We start from the raw sequence: 26,465 nt of genomic DNA, 5'->3' as shown, positions 1-26,465 counted from the left end.
CAACACTATGATAGTCAGTCTGTCTCTTGAGCATAATCTGGTTGTTTCATGTTCACCCTAATAACACAAGGCAGCTCTTTTACTTGAACTGTGTGACCATTAATATCAGGCTGAGGCATTATTGTTATTCTCCTTGTACTATGAAAAGAAATTCCCTGGATATTTGAGGAGGGGAGGAAATTTCATAGTGTTAGAAATGTTTTTGGGAGCATCTCGTTCTGACTGGATTCAGATATCTGATATTTTGGCACTCTCTGCTGCTTTTCAAATAGTTGTTATTTGAAAGTTACTAACAATGGAAGAGTGCTTCTAATCCCTTGGGAAGGAAGCTAAAATGCACAACTTTTCCTCCTGCAGATGTTAAGCTGCTGTTCAAGGGCGTAAAACAATTCAGTGTTGTTTCTTGAATAAGTGCTTGCGCACTGAGGTGATGGGTTAGCTTGGGCAGGTCATACAGTTCAGGAGCTCTAAGTTCAGTCCAATATTTCTGCATGGGACCTATCCTTACCATTTTCTTTTATTATTATTTTGCTTCATGTTATGTCAGTAAGATAGACTGCAAATTTTTCTGTGAGGAAATTCTGCTATATAGAGATATCTAGGATGAATTAAGTTACATAAGAATCCAGCAGTATACTCTTTGTGTGGTGTTCTACTTGGCTTGGCTAAGTTGCTCCATTGTCTCTGTAAATTGCAGTACCCATGGCACTTTGCACTGCATCATTTGGAAATCCCACTATGTAACTTTCTCCTCAGTACTGTTATGTTACACTCCTAAGGTTGGGTACTACTTCTGTCCAGTTCTTTTGCGTCACCAGCACAGCCTGAGGTGAGAATAATATTACTCCTTGGGCATTTCAGAACAAGAATTTCCCTTTGTAACTGCTGTACCAGATGGACATTTGACTTATTTGCTAGCAGTTATTTTATATAAAGTTGGCTGTTAGTGCCTTTTTTAAGATTTTTTAATCTGTGTGAAAACCCCCCAGTTTATCAGTATTTGGAATAAACCAATAAAAATACTGCTGTTGTCATACCTTAGAATTTATTGTAGGTTGGATAACACACATGTACAATAGGCTACATTTTCTAAAAACATGAACAAAGTCATGAAGAGCTGCACAGATGCACACATCCTCCAAGTTTCCTAAGATATGCAAAGCCAAATGCATCATTCTATGGTATCGCCATTGCCAGAGAAGCCTCCTGTAACATAAAGCCAATGAGCAGGACTTAGGGAGTCCCCTACTTTCATGTTTGCTGAGAATGTCAAGGTTTGTCTGTTATGCTGTTATTTTTTTCCTGCTGATCATAATGGAGGGAGAGAGAAACAAGTAACATGTGATCTTTGGTTCTTGAATCCTTGACAGAGATTTGAGACCACAACTCTTCTGTCCTCTGAAGCGCTTTCACTTGGAGAAGTTGCATGATGCAGTGGAATTTTTCTTCTTTATGTCTGTCTTGGCTAAAGCAAGACAGACGAGCTTGAAAAGGCTCGCCCTCCTCAAGGAACGCTATCTGATTCGTAAGCATTCCTAGAGGTTAAGGCTGGTGACTATCAAGAAAGCAAATACTTCACGCAAGGGTAAGTCTTCTAATTGTGTTTGTGTTGAATAGCTGCCAGATCCCCATGTCAGGATGTCTGCAGTCACGGCTCTGATCTCACCATTCCTTCCTAGGCTGTTGCACAATTGTGTTGCATGTTTGTGGTAGGAGAGAAAGCTGGAGAGCTGGGCTATGAAACCATCTCGGGGAAGGAAGCCATGTTTTATTTCAGTTGCTTGGTTTGGATATCAGCCTGTAGAAGATTGAATAACATTAAAAAAACATAGTGCAACCCATTCATGGAAACCCAACCTGGTCTGCTACACAGATACGTGAAATATGAGGTTTCATACTCAGGGTGGAAAAGGAAATGTCAATGAAAATGTGTTCACTGGTACAGCAGAAATCCTAGTTTACATGTGTGATAACTCATTACTTGTACAGAAAATTTCATCTGTAGTTTCAGGATCTGTTGGGCTTGTGCTTGTAGTTGCAATTAGGAAATTAGGAATTTGCATTTGGAAAACTGGTTGTGAATCTGTCCCTCTGATGGATTGCTGCAAAGATCTTTTGTAGCAGACAATTGAGACAAAACAGTGAGAGAGAACAGGTTATTTGTGAAAAAGGAAAGAGACGCAGTGATATTGCAGGCCATGAGCTTAACTATGGAGAGAGAAGGAAAGAATATTTATAACTCCTTCCAGTCAGAGCAGGAGAGCTTTTGGGACTCTCAGCACATGTAAGGATTGAAGACTGCTTTGGTTACAGAAACATCCAATTTCTGAGAGAAGACAGAAGTTGTCTTAGCCACAGAAACACTGGTTAGAAGTAATATCCTGATTACTCTCAATACCATAAATCTTTCTTAGATGGTCAAACTGTGCATTATGGCTGTTTGGTTACAGAAAACCAAATTTCACAGGAGTTTAATTTTACTACTGAAAAAAAATAGTAAGAGACTGGGTTAATCTATGACCATCTTGTTGTCTCACATAATAAAAGATGGTGAGCTGGTAGTGGTGATCCAAGAGGATGTCAGTTCCACTTCCTAACCCATGAAGTGGAGAATTATCCAGAGCAATAAAGAATTTGTACAAATAATACTGGGGAAATCAGAAGTTAATCTGAATACCAGTTCACTCAGTCTAATCAGTATAAATAGCTCCCTGCCAGCTGCTTCATTACCTGAAACAGGGGTCAACTGATAAACATCAGTCCGTCCTCTCATTAAAAAAATCCACCACCAAATCCCGCCCCCCCCCCCCCCCCAAAAAAGCCTCAGAATCTCAAATTCCATCATTCCTGATAAGCACTACGATGTTCCTTATCTCTCATTTGCAGTTCATATCCTGAGCTACATAGATTTAGTGTTAGAGATAAGGATATGAAAAAGTAAAGTGATATTAACACGCATGTCACAACCTGCTAGCCTCTCTGGCTGCTACACCTTGTGTTGTAAACAGAAGCGGTCAGTGAGTCTGCTCAGGAGCTTAGGATCTGACCACATGTCATTTAACATTAGACCAGCTGAGCACATTCAGGGAAAACAACACGAGCCATCTCAATGGAGAAAGAGATGATGCAAAAAATAAAAATAAATAATTAAAAAAAAAAGGAGTGGGGACAGGACGAGAGAAAGAGCAGAAGTGTGGAGGACCACTGTATCTCTGCTAGCTTCTTCTGTAGCAGGCAGATAAAATCTGCTAGGTGAAGACAGAAGAAGGGAAAGCAAGCCATAAAGCCAGGCTGTTGAAAGTTGTCACCCAAATGATATCAAACCATACAAATTATATTTTGATGCTTATATTGTGCTCACTGCTGATAGATACTTGTCAAAGTTTTAACCAAGACAATTTTCTGTCCTTTTTTTTTTTTTTTTTTGTATAGGTGACATTTTGATGTCCTAAAACATAGGTAACAACAAACAATGGTGGCATTAAAATAGCACTCACAGTAAGAAATGGTTCCTTGAAACAATATTGTGGTGTTTGAGTCAAGTGCTTACCTTCACAGACCTATGTGGTATTTTTCTAAATTTTTTGGGAAGGCACAGAAGTTAACCTTTGTGCTTTTCTTGGGAACTGAGAGAAAGAAGGATTGAGTCATCTACACTATGATGCAGAATTCTTCTTTACAACAAGTTAAAGGTTTCCCAGAAAAAAAAAAAGAAAAAGGAAAAAAAAAGAAAAAATAAAGAAAAAAATTATTTTCCTTTCTACAGACTTTTTTTCTTTGTGTGTTTTAGATTTACGGTAAACTAATCAAAACTAATTGAAGGCAAAATAGAGCACAAACAATATAATATCCTCAACCATTCTTTTAAAGGTCACTGACACAACTATATTTATTTTTAATATATTTTTAATTTTGTTGTGTAATAAATAAGCAGAGATTATTTCCTCAAACCAACCAAGGTTTCCTTAGCTTGTTTTCTTGACTTCACATTTAGAAAAAAACATTGTGAACTTTAATTAGTTGGGAAAAAATGCTGTCTTTCCTCAAATCATTATTCACTATCGCTTTACCTGCAAAGAAAAAAACAGCATACTTTTTTGAGTGATCCCCAAGTAACTTAAATTTAACTCAATTCTGTGATTGAGGATAGAGCTCTTCTGGTGAACAGCTGCCTGTTGCAGCCTATATATGTTTCTATTTTTTAAAAGTCTACTTCTAAATTAGAAGCAATTCAAAATGATTTGGGTGAAATGTTGTCCTTTTAAGAAATTATATTGTCAAAGAAAAAAAAAACACATAACATTGGTTAATTTAGATCATTGTTTGTGGAAAACAGAGTTACTGTTTCATTTTGTGTTTCTCTGTAAGGTATCATTTTTTTCTTCTTTTTTCTTTTTTTTTCTTTTCTTTCCAAACACACACAACCTTTCTCTCTCCTTCCACAGTTTATTTTGAATTTCAAAGTGGGAAATAATGGGATAAGGATTTTTTTATTTTTTTTTCAGTTGAAATGCCTAGACAGTAATGAAATAAAATATTCTATGCATTCTTAAAAAGCCAGACACCTGTTATTGAAAGGGAAATAATGGCCAAGAAAAAGAAAGAAAAGAAAAAAAGAACAGGTGCAGTTAATGGGCTGGACTAAAGTATCACAGGAGATTTTCAAAACCGCAGATGAATTTAGCTGTACCAGTTTAGAGGAATATAAATGAACGTTGCTTACTTTTTTTTTTTTTTTTTTTAAATTTTAAAATTCTCCTCCTGAACATGGCTTCTAGGGGGAAGACCACTTGAAATAATTATAGACTTTTAAGAAAAACATGTTGCTACCACCTAATATGACAAGGGTAAATGCCAGTCATACAATAATTTTTCACAGACAAACAGTATAACAGAAAATGTTACCAAGCATTGTCAGTTAGAAGAAAGAATAGCCTTGCCTTGCACCTCCTCTTTTTATTTAATTACTTTTATTTCAAAACTGTCTTTGAGTGGTGATCAAGTTCTGGGCATTTGTCCCAGGTAGGCAATATTATCTTTTTGTTCCCCTCTTTTGGCCTAGCACAACCTTTACTCATACCTACACTCCCTGTAGCATTTGTTTTTCTAAAGCTGTACTGGAGAATGATGAGTTTATAAAGAAGTAGATTGCATCTTAGTGCATGAAATCATTATATTATTAACTAAAGAGTCTTTTGGTTCCCCATACCTGTACTCCAATTATATACATGCATTTATTCACATCTTTCAATTCTGTTAAAAGCAAGTTTCGAAGAAGTTTTGCAACTATACAAAAAATAACCCTCTAGCTTATTAATGGACAACTCTTGCTCATCTGAAGGCCTAATTCACACATTGTGCTGATTAAAACACACAGCAAATTAATTTAGTGAGATGGTGCGCTTATCCTTATTCTAAAACCTTCATTCTTATCCAAACATATTTTGTAAGGTCTACCATTTGAAAAGACAGTGAAAATTGTGTAGTGAAGTGATTTTGGCTTATTCTAATAGCCATAGTAAGGGAGCTTTTTTATCATGTTTTCCACCCTTAGTAGACCATCATCTCCCTTTATATTCAGTATCAGAAACTGTTTTATGAAAAAGCCTGTGTAGTCAAAAATGCAAACTGCTTTTCTTGGACTGTTTTGTTATTACTTTTATTTTCCATGAAATACCTCTCATGTATTCTTCCTGCACAATAACACACTGCATGTGAATTCAAAGCAATAACCGTGTTATTTCTTTTGTTCCAGTGACTCATTTTTGTTCGGAGCAAACTCTGTGGTGTTAGTCATTACCCCTGAGATAATATCATACATTGCATTCCAGCATCTAATGGATTTTAATTTGAACTTATGGAAAATAAAGTGATCAAAAATAACACATAGGTGATACATACAAAATCATCTTCAGGCCTGGATTAATATGTCTGTCTTTTCTTCAGACCAGGGTGGCCTTTTTTTTTTTTTTTTAAGACAGTTCTTAACGCTTGAACAAATCTCTTTTTCTTCCCCTTGGTAATGTGGTTAACTGTCTGGAATGTGAGCCACTGGAAATTCTTCCCCACAGAAGAATCCCCATTAAGCTTTCAAACAGAGTTACTTCATCCCCACAGCTGCATGGATAGAAGACTTTCTAGTGCCTAAATACTTACTGTATATGTCATCCTTAATTTTTTTTTTTTCCCCCCAGCCAGAGCTTTAGGAGCAGGTGCTAGCCTTTTGCTTCCTTTCTGCTTCCTCTGTGGGGAATGGGCTGGAAAGAGCCAACTAATTAGAAAATTCTACAGGGAAATTAATTCTACAAACAGCTGAGGAATGGCATTTCAGTATAATGCTCACTTTGTCTGTCAGCAGGGCCCTGGCTGGCTTGACGAGTGGCAGTTCTCCCAGATGTTACACATGTTGTGATGAGACCAGAACTGCATCATACGTTAGCCCATTTACTCAAATATGTGATGCTCTGGAAGAGTAAATGCACTAAAACTAGCATTCAGGACATACTATGTTGCTGTCACAAGGCAACAGCATGGTAGTTTTACATGGGCTTGAACTGTAGCAATGAACTTGTTTTTAGTGACTTTAGTTCCAAATGTTGTCTTTGCTTTCATGTAGGGCTAAGGCACAGAGGAGGGCAGTGAAAAGAGACGTACTAAACTGCTTAGTGTGAAAGGGCTAGATTCTCAAAGTTAGGCTTGCATTGTGTACACATCTAATGTAGGTGCAGATCTGTAACATGTCTGAGCAAAACACTTAGACTGTTGGCTTGTTATGTGCATGTGAGAGTAGTCAGATCTGCATACACAAACTTCCTTGTTCAGAGACACTGGTGACTTAAAACTGCAAAGACCATCCACTCTGAAGAAGCCTGTTGTCACATGCTTTAGGAAATGCACTGTCTTGGAGAAGATGATGACAGTCTACTCTTTTTTCAGTGATCTTACCAGTACCTGTTTCATCATCTTAATACTTTTTACTTACAGACTAAAACCCCATTTAGCCACTTACCCTATCTTAAGTGATGTCCAGGTTCTTAGCTCTCTTCTCATGGAAGCCACAGCCCCTTGCAACCCTCAAGACAAGAACAACGTAAGAAATTCAGTCCTCCTCCCAGACGTGTTCCTTATCTATCCCTTCCAAAACCCCCAATTTTTTCCTCAAGCTATTTTTAACATGAGGTAACCCTCATCGGCAGGCTTTTCATGTACACCACTCTCAGATAGACTTGACATTTGTTGTCTCTGTCCTGCCAGGAGATGGCCTTGGGCTTTGCTCTAGTGTTTAGCTATGCAGAAGCATTCCCTAGACTCCTGATGTCTGGGAATTTACCCAGGACTTAACATAGAAAAAGGGACTTGTGGGTGCCCGTTAAGTAATATAGAACTTCTTTTCCTATTTTTTTGGTCCAAATATGATGTTGAAATTCACAGTATTGTGTTTATCTTTGTGGGTGGCAGTGGGTTCATTTCTTTTAGATCTACTATTTTCACTCTTGTATTATTGAGCTCTTTGTTGTACTCTATATCTCTGTCATGAGTATCTAAATCCTTTCCATTCCTGTGTCTCCTATAAACTAAGAATATAACAACTAATATGCTCATGTACAAGTCCCATGAAGAGATGTCAATTTTCTGTAGCTGAAGATTTTCCAGTGTTTCTTTTTTCTTGTGTTTGTTCTATTGTATCATGATCCTCTGCCCCTTCCCATTCCCTTCCTCTTCCCTTTTCCCCTTCCCCTTCCCTTTTCCTTTCCTCTTCCGGTTCCCTTTCCCTCCATTTTAATTGTCCTGTACTTCCTGAGTGTGGTAATACTCTATATTTTGTCTCAGTCAAAAATCTATTTGCTCTTGATTTTTTTTATCAGTCTGTTCTCTCCAGCACAATTACAGTACATTGCACAGTATTGGATTCAAAAACTGTGTTTAATAGTGAACAATCTATATCCTATAACCAATTCAATGTTATCATGCATAAGGTATTTGAGAGTTACTTGGATGTGTACTATTTTTAATCAAAAACTCAAAATTTTTGCTATACTCATGCTGAAGTATGTTCACCTTCCAGCACTAAACACTAAGTTAACTAAAAGGCTTTGACTTAATACAGTCATTTTCATGGAAGAAGATCACTCTTGTAGCTGCTAATAGTAACATTCCATCTTTTTCCTTTAAGATAAATCAAGCCCATTTCTATACCTACTAAATTTACTTCATGTGATAGCAATTATAGGTTTCCTAATGAGATGTAATTTCCTATTAAACCATTGAAATTAAATCACTACTGAGTATTAACACCTTCCCCTTTTCTAGTTAATAATTAAAAAGAAAAAAAAAACACTATTTCTATGTTTTGGTTAATTTCTATAGTTACATGTATTAATAAATTGAAAGGATTAAAGGGTGGCAATCTCCAAAAGAGGTGCATGGACTGTAAAATGCAAGCAACTTGATAATTCTAAGACCTCTTTGAGCTAGAGAGGTCCTTATGTTCACAGATGGAAGATTTATTTTGCAATCGCATTTTCAGAATTAATTGACTTTTTAATTTTGAAGTCCTAAATGCATCACTACTTGGCAGTTTTCCAAAGTGCATTGTAATATATCTGATGCATGCATTATGGAAATTTGTCAAGTGGTCCATGTTTAAAATGAAGGCCTGTTTGCATTTAAAGGAAGAATACAATTGCATTATTAAGTATTATTATCACATATTCTTCTTGAAGAATTGCAACTTTTATTGTGGATTGCTTAGTAATTACAGGAATACTGCCAGATGAAATTTTTAACGTCAAATGAGAAACAAAATGGAAAAGGTGTGATATTTATTGCAGCTAAATGTCTAGCTAGATTGCCTTTACATGTTACCTATATAAAAGTTCTAAGTGATTTAATTTTCTACTTACTGCCATTCAGATGTTCAAAACACTGACCCAATTGTCATGCAATTTTTTTTTTTCAACTTATCATCATGGATTAAACCTATAAAAGCTATATTATGGAGATTCACTTGAATAATTTGCATTAAATGGATTTTTGTACAGGATATATTTTTTTCGAAAGTTCAGCAAGAGTCAACATTACCTGTATGTGCTTATTAGCCAAAAAATGTAAATACAGGAGAAAGCTGCAGCTGCCTGTATAAGTTGGTGAATAATTGCATGTTTGCACCATTAGCTTAATTTTATACCTGATGAATCTTTATGAGTTCTCCTATATGGTGCGACAGAGCTAGAGTGGCATGAATAAGAACGTTTTCATGTGAGGGTCATCATAAAGACCAGGAGAGTTCAGTCAGGAAGGAAGACATGTTCTGTTGTGGGGACATAGGGATGGCAGGGAGGTCAGGTACATTGGACAGTGAATTCAAAACCAACTCCCAGTTAATCAAAATACTTCCTTATGTTCTAAACACAATGCTTCTTTCCTTTGCAGTAGACTGAAATGCTTTGTTTTGTCTTTGTGTGTTCAAGAATACTGAGCTTCTAATTTGTTTTCAAAAGATCTACCCTTTAAAAAATGTAAATCTATTTCAAAATGATAATGCTTGTTTAAAAATTCAAAATCTTATTTATTTACCTATTTTCACCTCAAAGAAAAGTAGTTCACTTACCCCAGTTTTGGGAACAATGCTACTCACAGAAGTTGATTTGAGTTTGTAAAAGGGTTTAGCATGTCCCAGCCTCACTCCACTTTTCAATTAATTTTCTAGTCAAGAAATATCTTTCACCTCTATCTGTAATGTTTTGTTCTGAAAGATTTTATTTTATTTTTTGTGGGGGTGGGGTGTGTATATGTTTGTCACACATATTGCAAGAGTTAAACAAAACCAGTTTGATTTATGACTTGTTTTGTTTGGATGAGTTTGTGAATAGTAATGCTATATATGTTTTTAATTAAATTCTTTCCTTCCTCCCAAGGATGTCACTATCCAAAACAAATTGAGAATTTTGTTTAGAAAATTTGCACACACCTTGTATTATTATGAATACTCTTGAGACATACTTGTACCTGGGGTAAATATTTACAAGAATGGTTTCCAAAGTTCATAATCAAAACTTGTACATTTTCATCATGTCTCTAAACTTTAACATATACTTGGGTTAATACCACATTGCAATATTAACATATATTCTGTATTTTACATAATAGACACATACCTGCAAAATTTAAACCTTTTCTTGATACACTGTTCTAACAACTACAGACAACACTCCTGGCAGAATTTCTTAGTTGTTCAGTAAGGTCAACATTCATAAAGCATTTTATCTAGTACACTTTAAAAAATTTCCTCTAACTACTCTAAAAAATGACTGTTATTCATTTCTCTGAAGTCCCATTAATTTGTTATTTGTAGGCATGGCCTAGAAAGGAAGGATAAGGAGATAGGGGGAGTGAATCAATATTTTATTGTAGTGACACTCTTGTGTTATTTCAGCTAGTCAATTTTACTTATAACCTTCTGACTGCAGTGCTATCCATTGCAGTTGTTCAAAACTGAAAGGCTATATCTTTGCTGCTAGTTCATGTGATGCAACACAGACGAGAAAATAGGTAGATATTTACTCCAGTTTAATTCTCTGATCAAAGGCTCTGAAAATTAGAAGCTGAACCACCTTCCTCAGTGATGAGGTATGCAGGGGGATGGACCTGTGCAGAAGGCAAAACCTGCTAACCTTTTTGTGGTCCCTATCCTCTTCTTCCTCTTGAAATAACGCCTGCCTCAGACTTAATGTCTTAGGAGGCCTTGGAAATTTTATGGGTTTTTCATCTGAGCAGCTGAGGAGACTTTTGAAAATGTACTTTCAGATAACTCACACACATTAAATTTATCAGAACCTTACCTGTGTTTTTAAAACAGCATGAAAGCACGCATGTCAGCAGTACAAGGAAAAGAGGTGGGTGTTGGTGATCTAGGCTACCCTCTTACAGAACAGGTAAGCAGACCTCGGCAAATACCTCACCTCCCTCGCAGCAGGCCACGAGAAGTGTTATTAGCAATGCCATGTGCCCAGTGATACTAATATTAATACACATTTGTTAGCCTTCAGAAATCTCTTTTGATATTAGTTTTGTCACTCATAGCTATTAGAGATATATCTCTAAACATGAACACGAACAGGTACCTTAATATTTAGATGGTGTCTAATTGACAAGTTATGTAAAAGTTCTTCACCTACAGCGAAAAGAGATAAGCAAGAAGGTTTTACAGAAGGTTTTTACCTGACTTTCAGTTTTCTTAATTTTAATCTGTCATCTAATCATTTCGCTGTATTTATCAACAATGTCCAGAAAGACAAGAGCTTAATTGTGCTAAAGATTAATCTAAGTATGCTATTTAAACAACTGCACATTGTGGCCAGAAAACCATTCTGTGAAACTCATCTGATGGCCTGCTGTTGTTTTAAGAGAAGTGTATTGAGGGTGGCTGAGTATACTAGGTCAGGTCCCTCCTGGCTGAAAGAAATAAAGACATTGCATTTGGGTTAAAAAAAAAAAAAAAGAAAGAGAGAGAGAGAGAGAGAGAGAGAGAGAGAGAGAGAGAGAGATTCCCCAAAGGACCATGATTCTCATGCCATCAGTTAATAAAAATTTTACTGGTGACTTCCACAGAAACAAGGTTAGGACAGTATTGACTGCTTCTGAAATCCCAGTCTTAATCCCAGCCTTCTTAAATATCTGATAGATAAACAATGATGTACAAAATCCCCTTGGCCTACCTTTCCAAATAGTGGGGGGAAAATGGAAATCTCTGCCTCTCAGTCCCACTGAAATCAAGAGAAAATAAATTGTTAGTTGTTTTTTGTTGTCTTTGTAGAAAAAAAAAAAAGGAAATTAGATGAACATAGAGTGATTCCTGACACATTTGGCAAATTGCACTGTTTTCAGAAGTTTGCTCAGAAAAAACTGTTGTGTAAGCATCCACTCAGTCTGAGTACAGGAATTTCTTGCCAGAAAGGGGAAAAAAAGATCACCAGCTGGCAATATTAATCCTTTCTACTCATATTTTCTTTGCCTATGACTCCCAAAGTGTTTGGTGGAAATGGCAATTAGTCTTTTGTTGCTTGTATTTTTGCAACTAAAGGACAGGAGAATTAAAGTGAAGATATGAAAATATGCATGCTTGAAAAGTTATGTTCCTGGAAAAGAGAGAGACAGATGAGCTGACGGAGAAACCCGATGCTCAGATCTACGTGAAGAACATTCAGATGCTTAGACTTTATGAAAGACAAATCTCTTATTTAATAACCTAAATTATGCATTAAGCAATTGCCCCAAACTTTCATAACTCACATAGGAAGAGAGCAGGAATAAAAAGAACATAAAATATTCAGTAACCTATCCCAACTACTAGACAATATACCTTGTCTTTCATTTAAGGAAAAGACCTGTATGGCCTGAATTCCTATCTTCCCCCCTTTTTTATCCCTCCCTCTCCTTTTTCTTAATAGAAATGGATAATCTGAGGAGCAATTTTAATTCACCCAAAATGACTTTAACTGAGTTGTTAATGATGAGCTAGAAAAAGCTGCAAGTCTGACACTTTGCTTTACATAGCCATTGTTTCAAAGATTGATAATTGCTTATTCATTTCCATTCAGCTGTAGATTATGCCGTACACAGCCATGCAGGATTTGTCCAGAAGTTGACATGTCCTTTCACTGCCAAAAACTTTGGTCAGCATGAAGTGGAATGAAGTCAAATACAGGAAGGAAATTGTTATTGATACTGAAAGAATTTGAGACCTCAGCTATCATCAGACACAACAAGTCATTTCTTCCTTTTTATTGGAAGGCGTGTAATTATGGATCAGACAAAAAATGCTAAGAAATATTTCAAGAAGACATTTGGCTTCTTGAAGCTAATTCTGCCATCAGGGTTCTTGCCAGACATAAGCAGAGCATCAAATTGTGGGTCTTGTTGTGTGTGTGTGTTTTCTTAGATGAAGAGAAGTTCTAGATGTAAAAAAGGTAAAATTTTGGAGCTCGGCCTGTTAGTGTCTGTTTCAAGGGGCCCTACTAAATATCTTTATGCCCTCAAAAAACCTTTTGTAAAAGAAAGATAAATTCCAAACAATGTTGGTAAACTCTATTTTGATTTACTTAAGTGGATAAGATTATGATGGAAACACCTGATTACACTGTCAGAGTCTAGGAATTTTAAGAAAAACTCAGGTACCAGATAAACTCAAGCTATCATAAGTCAAATTAATTTTCAAATACATCAATTAAAAGATGTTACACATGCAATGCTTATGCAGAGAATTTTCCAAGTTAGTTGTAGAGATTTAAGTATGGCACTAGATGCATGAATTTAACCCTCTTATGGTAACAGTGTTGCTTTCAGCTGGAAATGAGGACATATACAAAATATTTGCTTACCTAAAACTAGACTTCAATGAAGCCATTTTCAAAATTTTATTGTCATGATCATCCTAAGTTAAAATGAAATTTTATGCAAAAGATTATCAAAATTACAACAGGATTCTTTTGCTAGTGTTACAGGACAAACGTGTATAAGTCAAAATACAGAACATTTACTGAACAAAAAGAGGAAAATGTGTTGGACATAGATAGTAGTTATTCAGAAAATGTTAGCATAGGGGAAAACTAAGAAATGTTATGTATCTCATCTTTCTTAACTGTGATTTCAGTGTAAGACACATTTTTCTTCTGAGAACAGCCAGTTGTTATTGGTGCCTGCATCTTAAAACTACCTTGAAGAATGTTGAGTGAAAGCTAATTCTAATTAATTGCTATTTAATCAATTAATATTTAAAAAGAGCAGCTTTACATGCAAGAAATTCAGGGGTAAATCTGCAAAGAATACAATGCTGGCTAGTGCAACACCTAACTTGAAGGCATCCTGCCAGCTGGTAGGAATTTTTGCTCCAAGTGTAGGCACTTCTCTTCCTTAATGAACGGACAGGAAGAGCTAAGTCAGCTCAGAGTAATGTCATTGGAGACAAGCGAGCTGAACTCTTCCAGAGAAAAACAGCAAGAAGTCAGCTGTATCCCTCAGAGTAAGGCATTTTACTCTACTTAGGTTTCTCTACCGTGAATCTGGTCTTTGAATTAAACATGTTCAAACTGGCCAAAGGAAATCCCATCCCAGTATTTAAAGCACTCACCTAAGTGGGGACCTGTTTTCAAAAATCTTCTTTGGCCTGAAAGCATATTTCTCTGGCTCCCAGCTTCTGATCTTACTGAGGTTTTTTGCTTAGTGTGTATTGCTTACTTTGAGGGATGAGGAGGAGAGTGCAACTGTTCGATCAACTTAGTTAAATGTTCCTTGGCAGAGGAGGGAATGGTACTCAGGTTTCTGTTGCAATGAGTACTTTATTAACACAGAGTACATCAGATTGACAGGCAGGTACTTGATGGTTGCAAACTGCTAGGATTACTGAGGGACAGCTGTATCATTCAAGTAAATTAGTGCAATCAGTATTCAATCACAGGGTCATATACGTATGAGGATGGAATATCAAGCCAGGGACCTGTGAAAATCATTTTTCTTCACCCACACCACAAAGAACACTGTCTCAGTATATAGAATGAAATAACAGTGAGTCGTTCTATTTTTTCAGAACTTTTCAATTAAATTCAGAAAAATCATGGAAGATACCATTGTCTGATGAGAAAAACTTTATTAAGATGAATAAAAGGAAAAAGAGAAAAACAGCAAAATCCTTTACTCTGTATACTTCTACAGGGAGCACAGAGAAAGCCATATGTGCAAATTGGCAGAGAGATCAGATTGTTTTGACTACCTCTGCAGTGAGCTGAGCTGTAACAGCCTGGCAAAGTGAGGAATCACTGCTGAACCAAACTCATATCACATGGAGAGGTACCATTCTCCTGCTATTTCATGAGAGCACATAGTTGAATGTTTGTGTGAACGTGTGGCTGGAGGGGCACTCCATTTATGACAGGCTACAGATGTCTGTGGAACGTTGCTCTGGAAGAATTTGCAATGAGATTTCCAGCAGGAAGCACAAATGCTAAGCAGATGTATTTTATTCCAGACCTAAACTGTTGGACTCTTCAGTTTTAGGCTCAGATCGGCAGAAAATCTTCACTTTCTAGTTTATCATTTTTAAGACAACAGTAACAAAGCAATGACTTTTCAGTCCTATTAAGACTGGAAGCCACTGGGGAGGTCCTGTGGGTCTGTATTTCCCTGAGGGCACACAGACTGCTCATTGAATCTGCTCAGTCATCTCACTTCTGCATTGAACTTAAAAAAAAAAAATCGAAGCAAAAAAATGAAAGAAACCCTACCCCCAAAAGCAAGTAGCACTCCTGCTCAAAGGATGTTCAAGGGAGTTATTCCAACTTGATCTTTCTCCCACATACCCTCTATGGGAGGAAATATTTATAGAGGAAGGAAACTGGAAAAGATTGCAAAGATCCTACCACATAGATTTCCTGGTGTTATTCTTTAGAGGAAGAGGCAAAAGTTCTTTCCTCAAATTCCTTTTCCCATGCAAGCAGTGGGAAGAATATTGCCTTTTGTTAACTTTTTATTTTGCTCATTTGCCATTATCTTCAAAACATGCTATATAAAGATGCAATTTATTAATCATGACTGTGTTGTGTTCCATAACAAAAATGATCCTTTGGGACCATATAGTAATATGTGCCAAAATGTATTGTTAGCTAAGTAGCCTTATCTATAATTCAGAGAGACTTTGCGTGCTTTGGAAGACTGTTTGGCAAACTGTGCAAGGAAGTCATTTAGTTATCTGGCTACATTAAGGATGAAATCAATTTGAGATGAATTAGTACTTCTAGAAAAGTGATATGAAAAAACCAACCTAAGCTCTCGGCTTTGGAAGAAGTAATTAGCTAGAACTGCAAAAGTCTTGGTGAGTATGCAATCGGATATCCTTTAGTGGATCTAGAGGAACAATTTAAGAAACTATTGTCTCAATTTTTCATTCCTATTTTTTATCTAGTGGTTACGTTTTCAACAGTTTAGATTTGTTATATACCCTACCAAGTGCTTCTACCCTGCTTCAGTGACAAAGTGGATTAATTTAAATCACTGTCTCAGATTATTTAGCAGGCAGAGAACAAATTACTTTCAAATGGTCTGAGACTTCTTTTCAGTTTGATTCCCTGTCTCCTCCTCTTGTTGCTACATGGGACGTAAAAATGTATGGAGAGGGTGTTGCAACACAACTAAAGGCAAAGCTCCAACTGAGATTGACTTCAGTTCCAGAAGGCCCAGGTTCATAACGTAAATGTAGTGTATTAAGAATGCACTGCAAAGCGTTTGTTAAATGAAGATGCAGTTTTCTTCACAAGCATTTATTTCAAGTCCTTTCCAATATAACAATAAATCTGTGCAATTTTATTTCTACTCAATGGGACATTGGACATTGCAAATCTGTTTAATGTACATACCTTAGTATTCTATCATAAAAATGATCCATTAGTGAGCTGAGTGACAAAAAAAGCATGTCTAAAAAAAATCTTAAGGACAATCCAAGATCGTTTGCATTTATTTTAATGATATCCAAATGGCGTTCTAACTAAAGATGTTAATAATTATAATGAGCAATAAAACTGTAGAAAGAGTTAAACTTACTGGCAGGCTTTATTCTCCTAGTGTTCTGTTTGACATAATTCCATAACCTCTTCCCTTCAATAAATGTCAAGTACTTTGTTTTATTTTTTTAATTTCTTAAATGTCCTAGCTGTGAAGAGAGACAGAGCATGAAAATTGTCAGGGATATATCACGTTTTGCATTCACATGCTCATGTTTTTTGTTAGGGTGACTGAAAGGCCAGAGAAGACGCTGCAGGACGACTTCCAAGCAACAATAAATATGGAAGTTCTTTCCAACTCAATGTTTTGAAATGTTTTAGAAATTTACTCAAAAGGCCTTGCTATGATCATCTCTTGTAGAGGAGTAAGAGTAATATTTCCACGATAAATATTTTATTCTTGATGGTACTTTCTCTGAAAACCACCAGTGGAGAAGTGGTGGGATTTGATGACAACACAGATTTTAAAAATGTTATAAACTTATCTAATGGCAGAAGATGATGACAGTTTTCAAAGATATGCCTGCCAGTCAAGAACTGCTGCAGCCAGATGAAAAAATTCATTGCTTTTGCTTTGAAGCTTGATTAGCTCATGAAAGGATTTTTGTGATATAGTAGTATCTGACACAGGGCACCAGCCTCAAAGACCTTTGATGTGCTTTCAACTCAAATGTCCTTTAGAATAACATGTTAAAAATGATGATTTTTTAGAATAATGTTAAAAAAAATGATTTTTGTGCTAGGTCTACATCAGCTGCAGGGACCCCTTTACCCATGGTCATGGATTTCAGTGCTCCTCTCTGTGACTGTTGTGACAGCTTGGGACTGGAGCTAGTCTCTTATTTATGTGATACGCTTTTGCAGACTACATGATTCATAAATGTTATAAAACGATTGAATCGTAATGGTCTAACCCAACTTCTACCAAGAAACATGAGACTCCTACAGCTTCTCTGAGGCTGAAACTGAGTGAGTTTGTGAACAAGTCACAGAAAGCACCAGGCATGGTTTATATTCACACCCTGCCTCAGTGTTTGGTAAATGACAAGCAGAAAAAGACAAATTAAGAGGTTTAATTTCTATACCTATTTACAGTGTTATTGATACAGAACCTCTAGATGCAGGTGCATCTGGATTGGAAAACTGTGTATTTTGGAGTGTAAATCCAGGAAAATAGACTATGCCCTAAATAATCACTTACCATACACATCTTGGAAGAAACCAAGAAAATAATAATCTACCATTTTGCACAAGCATGAACTGGGAACCAAACGGATAATGAATTGCAAATGAAACTCATTGTGATAAGTGAAATCAGATTAAAAAGAAAGTTGTCCATGAGTGTCTTTCTCCTGCAATGAAGACTGACAGAAATAAGAGAAGTGAATAAGCTTAATCCTTGATTGAGCTTTAATAGTATTTCCAAGGGCTGTTTCATAAAATATAAACACATTAAAAAATAGCCAGAAACCTAATCTGTCCAGCAATCACAGATTTCTCAGCTGTGTGTTGAAGACATAGCAACCCAAATTACCCTTGAAATGACTCTATTTCAAGTCATACACTTTTCTGAGTTATATTTTTAGAAGACTTCTACTAGTAGTCCAAGAACTTTTTTCCAGACAGGGACTTACCTTGGGTTTATGTTAGCATATAATTTGTAAAAGTTTGTAATAAACATGCCTCACTGGGATTGGCAGAGATTATAGGAAGGAAAAAAAACACTGCTAACTTTGGGCTACTTGCTTTGGTTCAGACCTCAGGTTTGTTATATTAGCTTCAAAACTGCAGTGAATTGATGAATCATTTTGTAACTAAGACCAGACCTTCCAACACAGCCTAATCTTTTCAGAAATTCTCCTTTGATTAAGGATTTCTATTTCCAGTGTAAATATTAAAGAGTTGCCTGGTGCTTAGACTGGGAGGTATACTACCAGACTTTCATTCAGATAGAAATAAATACACAATGAGTAATTCAAAACGTTAGGCCTGAGCTGGCTATATACCCACTGAAGTCAATGAAATTTTAGGATGTACGAGAAGTGCCAACTGAAGTCTTACAAATAAACACTTAGTGAATGTTTATATAAATATGATAAACAGAAAAACACCATTATGAATGCGGGTGGTCGATCTTAAGTTAGTAGTCTTCTTGGGCTAGTTTTTATACTTTTTTAGGATAATAGAGCCATCATTATTTTTCCAATGCTTTTCAGTTCATGGTAAGTGATAATTTCCCCTCTGTTAGTCACACAAACTAAAAGCAGTAATTCAGTTTAGCTGCATCTGGAAAGTAATCTTGTTTGTAAATGATGAAGGGAAACAAGGCAGGAACCTATTTACAAACCTCCTCTGTAGAAGCATTCAGTTTTTCCAAAGTCATTCTTTTCAACAAAATGACCTGCTTCTCTGCTCCAGGTGAAGTTTTCAAATCCTTCAACATACCAGTTAATCACTGGTACAACTCAGAAGCTGAAAATTTAAAGCATGCATCGATGTCTTTGAAAGTAGCATTTAGAAATTACTGTGATAGTGCACTTTTTTGTGTTTTGTTTTGTTCTTTTGTACATGTAGATGTTTTTGTCGAAATTGTCGAAGTGTGACACTAAGACACTGAGCAAGCTCAGAATGGGACAATCCATTGCTTTGAGGAGCCAACACTTCTGATTGTTTAAAGGTATGAAGTTTTTTTTTTCTTCAGAAATAAAATTTGGTTTGTTCTTTCACTGTCTAGGAAGTTACTGTTCTACAGTGATGGATAATTTTGTATTAAGTGGAAAAAAATTTTTATATATTGAATAAATATTTAATTATAATAAATGTTGGCATTCTGATAACTAGTGAGAAGTCTTGTGTTTATTGATTTTTCATAAAATGGTATGTAAATAATGAAAATCAAGTGTTGAAAAAATCAACAAACAGAAACAGTTTTAGAGGTATGACATGAAAGATACCATAGTCAAAAGAGAGTGAATATATAGTAAAAGTATGTGACAAATCATGTAACAAAATTGAATGGAATATAAGAATTCACAAGCATTCAAGTAAGTTACCTTCTGTTCTCACTGACATGGAAGAAACAACTGTTTCCCTATTTAAACGTGCTGTTTGGAAAACCATTTATTAATGCCAAAAGCAATAACATCCATGACCAGCCTCAAACTAGAACATGATTTGTGTGATAACAAAGTGATTATGGGGGCAAAAAAAACCACAGGAGTTCTTCCAACTTGCTGAAAAATTAGAAGTATAACCTTGTGCTTCATAGGCATGACCACACCAGTAACACAGAAGAACAGGGGAGTGGAAAGAAAAGGGAATGACTGACCTTTTCATGATCACAGTGCTTGACAAAGCTGGAAATAGGTCCTACTTCTCCAAGTCGTGGTCTCAAAAGGCTACATTCTCCCTTTAAAGAAACAAATCCATTAAAAAAGCCTTCAAGAAGAAGACCAGGGACATGTCCAGTAATGTTTGCTGTGAGTACCTGCAACAGTTTAAGTCCCCTACAAGTGAAGTTGCTTTCTGAATTAATTCCTAAACTATTACTTTTCAGAAAACTATTAGACACATTGATTCATTTAAGAAATTACTTCTGGGACTGATGGTCTTGATTGTAAGAATGATCACCTCACTACAAAGCATTTAAGCAGGTGATACTTTGTCACCAATCTCAAAAGGCTGCTGGTCTCCCAGGGATGAGTTACCTTGTTGTACAAATCTGATAGAGTTCTGAATGTGGAAAAAGCTGGTAGCATGCACTAAATACAGATTAGTAACGGTGGGGTAGTCCCTAGGGACTTGACATCAAAAGTATAAATTATTATGATAAATAATTTTAAATGAATGAGCTTACATTCCTTATTACTGTTTCATCCTCAACCACCACACACTCTGGCATATTCTGAACAAAAATCATAAACAACAATCTCAGCAATATTTGAAGATTTTTGAGACAGGACCTTTACCCCACTAGCTGTCTGTATTAGTTGTTTAGCTCTGTAGAGCCTATGTTTTATTTGGAAAAGCTATTATCTCAGCACCAACAATAATAAAGACTTGCAGGGAAAAAATGCTGTTCCTTACAGGATGTGTGACACAAGTAGTGGTGTCTAGAGCTCATGCAGATGGAGGGAGTGGAGTGTGGGACCCTGGAAAGAGCTGAGAGGGGAATTGAAAACCTAGAGATATATGTGTATGTTTGTGTGTATACATACATAAGCTAACCAAAAGGCTGTTTATTTGAGGTGTTTCAGTATCCTTGATGCTAGGTACTGCTTTGTTTTAAATCACCTCCTCCAGGGGCTTTTCATTCAAATAAAGACATTAATTTTTTTAAGGGCATTGCATGTTCTCTATTAAATGGACAAACAGATGGCGGCTGTGCCACAAGCAAAGCCAGCCAACCCCTGCCTAAAATGTGCAGGTCACAGTTTTTATTGGCACTTGCTTTCTGATTTGCTTTTGGTAGCGTACTAGTGACCAAACAAAGAAACAAACAACAATAAATAATAAAAACAAAACAACACAAAACAACAAAAAAAAAAACCTTGATATATTCAGGGAAAAAGAAACTACCAAGAACCATCTGCAGTGTTTTCTCCAATGATAACTGTAGTTAGGCTTTCCATTTTCCCAGAGATACTGCAAATACCTGTTGAACCTGCTCCTATCTTCTGGTTCACCCCACTCCAAACACCAATGGAGATAACGCAGGCACATCTTTCTCTTTATATCTTCCTCTTTACAGCACCTTTCTGCCAAAGAGATGGAAGACAGCTTTCTTATTCCCCAGTCATCCCATGAAGTCCTACATGAAATAGACTCCTCTAGCCTACAGGTCTCACAGCAATAGTTCAGTCAAGAGCACAAATTCTGCTCTTGCCCCTGTGTTTCTTATGCTAATGATGACAATCTCTTTGGGAAATGACAGCAGGAGGCTGAATGGCTTGAGGTATAACTGATGGGCTGCTGAAGGTCTGGCTATGTTTTTTATAGATTTATCAGGGAAATGACTGTGCAGTGTCTGTTAATCTCTGGCTAATTCAGCTCATGGCTGAATCCCACAGCTAACTGTGAGGAATGCAACCCTCCATTTAGCAAATTTGGTCAAATACAGGCTAGTGGCAACTGAATACAGCTAATGGCTATATTGAATGGTAGTTTGTGGAAATCGTGTTAGAGGCCTCCGTCCAAATTTTACTGACAATACATCAATATCTCAAAGGAAATCCCTTCAAAATAACTGCTTACTGAAGACTCAGGGACAACCCAGGGTTTAAAAACAAGGCGGGCGAATGTCTCTTCCCTAGAAGTACTCTCTGTAAGCCAACAGTGAAGTGCAAAGGGGCACATTTGTGTTAGCACCACCCAGGCTGTCAATAAAGAACTTCTGTCCTCCAACTATCAAATCAGATTCATATGAATTTCCCACTCTTCCAAAACCACTTTCCCACCAGGCAGAAGAGATCACAAAATTAAACATAATTCCCTCCTTCTCACATCTCTGCAGTTTGTAAGTGCTGTGCATGTCACAATGCTCCCAGGAGGCTTCCTCAACCATAATGTCTCATCTCTGTAAACAGCTGCTTCCTTTTTGCACAAGAGTTCTTGGAGACTTGCTTCGCTTATCAGAACTGAACTACTGAAAAGCTGGTAAATAACCAAGTTCTGCTGGGAAGATGAAATCCCACTGCAGATGGACAGATTTGCTTAACCTATAAAATAATTTTGGACTAGCTATTGTTTTGGCAAAATTCTAAAATATAACAAAGTCTGATTGTTCTTGGCTCCTCCTAATTTGCTCACTTTGTGGATATAGCTGACCCTCAATATGCACATTAGTCCCATTACTGTTAACATGAGCTATATGCACAGACATAGCTGAGAGAAGCTTGACCATTTATTTTCAGTGTTCCAAAGTCAGCTGCACTCTGGACCTTTTACTTTCTCTATGCTCCACTAACTGAGACCAAAGCTTATGCAAGACTTCCTTGGGGAACACAAGGTCTGAGGTTTTCACCTTCCAGAAGGCTAAAATTCAAATATGAACCACAGCTGTTTGGATAGGAGTCCTGGACCTCTTTGTTTTGAACTGTAGTGACCTGCTCAGCCCTACCAACATGTGAAACTCTGAAATCCCTGCACAGCTAATGACTGGGATGTGAACATTGCCTGCCAGGCAGACCTGGGTGAAGTGACCAATTCACAGAGCACTGGGATTTGCAGGTGGAAGGGCTGTTCTCTCCCACTTTCTCCCACTGTCCCTGACCCCATTTCTATATACATCATGCATATATGTATATTCCACGTGCAGATTTGAATACACGTTCATCAGCCAAACAGCTGACACAGTTTTCTTGTTGAAGATGGCAAAGTTCCTCCCTTCTGCCAAGTACAGGTATTTTTAGGACTCCTCAGTAAGAGGTAAAATGAGAAACAGAGCATGGGATAAACTAGTCACTCAGTTTAAATGGTGATAGACCTCCAGTGCCCTAAAAGCTTTAAATACATTGTCTTCACTCAGCTATGCTCTGTCTAAGTAGAGGAATGCTACTGAGATAAATAAGCTTGGACTTTGGCCACTGTGAATTATCACACCAAACTATTTGTGAAGAAGTGGTGGAAAAAACATTTTTTGGATCACACTGCAAGAGTAGATATACAAGAGCTTGTGGTGATGCAATCTTGCACTGCTCCACACATGATAGGGTTACAGTTGGGAGCTCAGATGCATCTGTTATCTGTTTCTGTTCCGGTAATCAAGGAAAATAATCAGGATTGAAGAAGAATGAGAAGTCTCTTTCTTCAGTAAAATGGTGCAAGTCGGAAATTCTGTGACAGAAGGTACAAAAGCTACAAAAAAATGAACTAAGTCATGACTCTATTTCCATGCTGGGGCATGCACTTTGAAATAATATTATGTACAAAAGTGCCTTTCCTTGGGTTTAACTGCAATTACATAAATATTTAGAATAACACTAATGAGTAATTTTGCAGAAGTGAAACATGATAGGCAGGATGATAGCTAACTATTTAAAGGGACTGGTAGCCCACCTTCCAGTGGCCACTGTGACTTGCATCAACTAATAATCTCAGTAGAGGGTGCTTGGCTGATTGTGTTTTTCTTGAATGATGGATCTTCTTATACCCCCTTACATTTAGAATCCAATTCCATTATTTCATTTACAAAATTAATAATAAGTATTTTTCCATATTTATAACTGATTGTAGCAAGCAAGATGAAGCAGATCTTGGATCTTGGTCTGTTTTGAGTGTCTGACCTTTCACATTCATTTTACTATTGCAAAGCACATTAAATATTGTGGAAGTCAGAAAAAGAGAAAAAAAAAAAACAACACACAATTTCTTATTTATTGATATACTAAATGTTTTTGTGCATCCAAGGTAATAGGAATTCCAGCATTCATGCTTACAATAAAATATAGCACGCAAAGACTAAGTAAATTCTGTTTGTTTTAATACGGAAATAATTTTGACTTCATCTTTGGCTTTGTATGACATGGAAACTGATGATTGTCTAGGCTTTGCTACTTTTTTTTTTTTTTTTTTTTTTTTATGGTCTGCATTAAAATCCCACATGAGAAACAAATTTTTCTCTAGGAACAAAATGTTACTTTTTTGGGGGGACTGAGTTCTAACTAGTTGTGTAGTACTTCTGCTTCTTTTCAGTTGGGAAAACACAATGCATATGAAATCCAGATGGATAGTACATGAGGCTGGAGGCATCCCTAGCCAATTAGCCACGTCACTTGATTAAAAGAAGCTTATAAGAATTTAAGTAAAAAAAAAAAAAAAAAAAGGCAGTAAGAGAAGCAAACTGGCTGCAATATGTGATTTCATCATAGCTCTGATAGTGCTTTTCTTTTGCTAGTTGGCCTCTCACAACCTATTGCAAATTAACCTGCAATTTTATTTAAATTAAGCATGCATAGGATTTGTGATTAATGCCCTAAATACCAATGATGGAAGATATAAACAGGATGGGGAGAAAATTCGCCATCAGACTACAACGGGCCACAAGGACCACAGCTTTAGGACAATCAGCTTCTTGAAGCAACTCAGCTGAGAGCAATGCAACAGAAATCTACTGGCATGAGCTGTAATATCACAGACCAATTCATTTACAATGGATTTTGTTAGCGTTTTTCAGGAAGCAAGTAAGCACATTGTTATAGGAATTACAGTGTCACTGTGCACCAAAGCTCCTGAGTATCCCAGGAGGCTCAGCAGATTTGAGGGTGACATTTTCCAAGCGGTCTAAGGCAGCCTATAAAGAAGTCCAAAGAAGTCACAGCCATGACTTGCAGAGGGATGGAGCCACATCTGGAATCCCTGGACAATTGTAGGGATGTTTATTATTCTTTGTTTATTATTCTGAGTGTGTGCTCTCCCTCTTCCTCTCTTTGTCTCCCTTTGTTATTTGTGTAATAAAATTCCTTTAGGCATATAAAGTAAGTCATCTGGAATTGTGCAATTCCCTCTGCCAGGAAGCTGGAAAAGCTTCTCTCCTGTGCAGAGACAAAAATGCGGGCTCATCTCAACCATTGAGACATTACAGAAATATACAGCATTTGTCTTTGGGTTGTATATTTATATAGCAAAGAACTGTGGCAAATAAGTGTGGTTCTTGCTGTTAAAAATTTGGTTTTTATCCTGTCCAAGGTGTTATGTTTATTTAAAACTTGAGAAATAATTTGTACATTTTAAAATAAAGCATGTAAAATACATTAAAAAGGCTCAGTGTCAAAGTCATTTTTTCTGCCAGCGGGTAAAGAGAAGGAAAAGGAAATGTGTAAGAAGAGAGGAGTGTCTTTATAGCCACATGGCTAGTGAAATTTTCTATTTATTCTTTGGGGAAAAAGCAAAGTAGCTGAATAGCTGCTGGTTGGGTAGGTGCCGGTACTATTTTTATTGGCAGGCAACTCTGAGTGGCTGAAAGGTGGTCATTAACACCCTGACACAAAGTGCTGACAGGGCGATTATAAGATTAACACCCTATGTTATATTAACAGTGTCAAAACCTCCCTGTACCTGTCAGTGAGAAATAATGGCATGAAGGAAAACATTATAGACATTCTGAGATTTTAACATTGAAATACCACACAGCTATTAACTTTTTGAAGTTGGCCTAAATATCTAGATAACCTACTGAAGTCCCTGTAAAATAAAATAATGTAATTTAAATGATAGGTTCACAGAATCAAAAAGATGAACACAAATGTTAAGCCACCTGGCTTGCTTACTGTCTTGCTTACGGTTTTTAGACCTGATCTCCCTGGGAGAGGGTCTTTCACTGCCTTTCACTAGTCTTCTGGTTTGAGAGCTCAGAAACCCCGGGTTTGACCTTAGGATTTGACAAATTTGACAGAGCTCTTGTGGAGAATCTCATTGCTGATGTACAAGGCAAAATTCAACCAGGATCTTCCTACAGGTTCACTAGTTCAAAACCCACACCTGGTTTTATCAGTGAAAGAGTTGGGACTCCGAGGACTAATTTTCCTTTCGAAAGTGTTTCTACTCTATGTCCACTGGAACAGGAAGGTCAGATCCTCTAGCATAGCTTCAGCTAGACTGGTTTATACTGCACTAAATTCTGCCAGTTTGGTTAAACAAAATAAGCTAGGGGAAAAAGTTCTTCCTGTAGCACTAGACTTACACTTTCACTAGTAAAAAAAATAGTCCAAGTGTTGCCAGATTAAGCATTCTTTCTGTATATTTTTATTATTATATTTTATGTTGTATATTGTGATGCTATAGCCTATATTCTATATATTTTTATCTGTAAGATCAATAGACACAATGCACAACATATATTCTTTAAATATACTTCAGTTTCTAAACAAGATCAGGTCATGGTCTAAGCACCCCAAATGCCAGGAAGTGCTCCTGAGT

The 26,465-nt window shown here is 36.7% G+C and overlaps 2 long non-coding RNA genes across 2 annotated transcripts; one reads left to right on the top strand and one right to left on the bottom strand.

Moving 5' to 3' along the window:
- Window positions 1-1,028: 1,028 nt before the first annotated feature.
- Window positions 1,029-25,281, bottom strand: LOC121069787. Its single transcript, XR_005819622.1, has 5 exons — window positions 21,205-25,281; window positions 19,879-19,959; window positions 14,129-19,022; window positions 11,718-11,765; window positions 1,029-1,798 (listed from the first exon to the last, which is right to left on the bottom strand). It is a non-coding gene; the product is annotated as an uncharacterized LOC121069787 (long non-coding RNA).
- LOC121069788 lies at window positions 8,680-13,852 on the top strand. Its single transcript, XR_005819623.1, has 3 exons — window positions 8,680-9,345; window positions 10,859-10,934; window positions 12,600-13,852. It is a non-coding gene; the product is annotated as an uncharacterized LOC121069788 (long non-coding RNA).
- Window positions 25,282-26,465: the final 1,184 nt, after the last annotated feature.

This window comes from Cygnus olor, chromosome 4, assembly GCF_009769625.2.
Source record: "Cygnus olor isolate bCygOlo1 chromosome 4, bCygOlo1.pri.v2, whole genome shotgun sequence".
In the NCBI taxonomy this organism is placed as follows: Eukaryota; Metazoa; Chordata; class Aves; order Anseriformes; family Anatidae; genus Cygnus; species Cygnus olor.
Note: the sequence above shows the minus strand (reverse complement) of the source record. Positions and strands in the feature narration are given on the sequence as shown.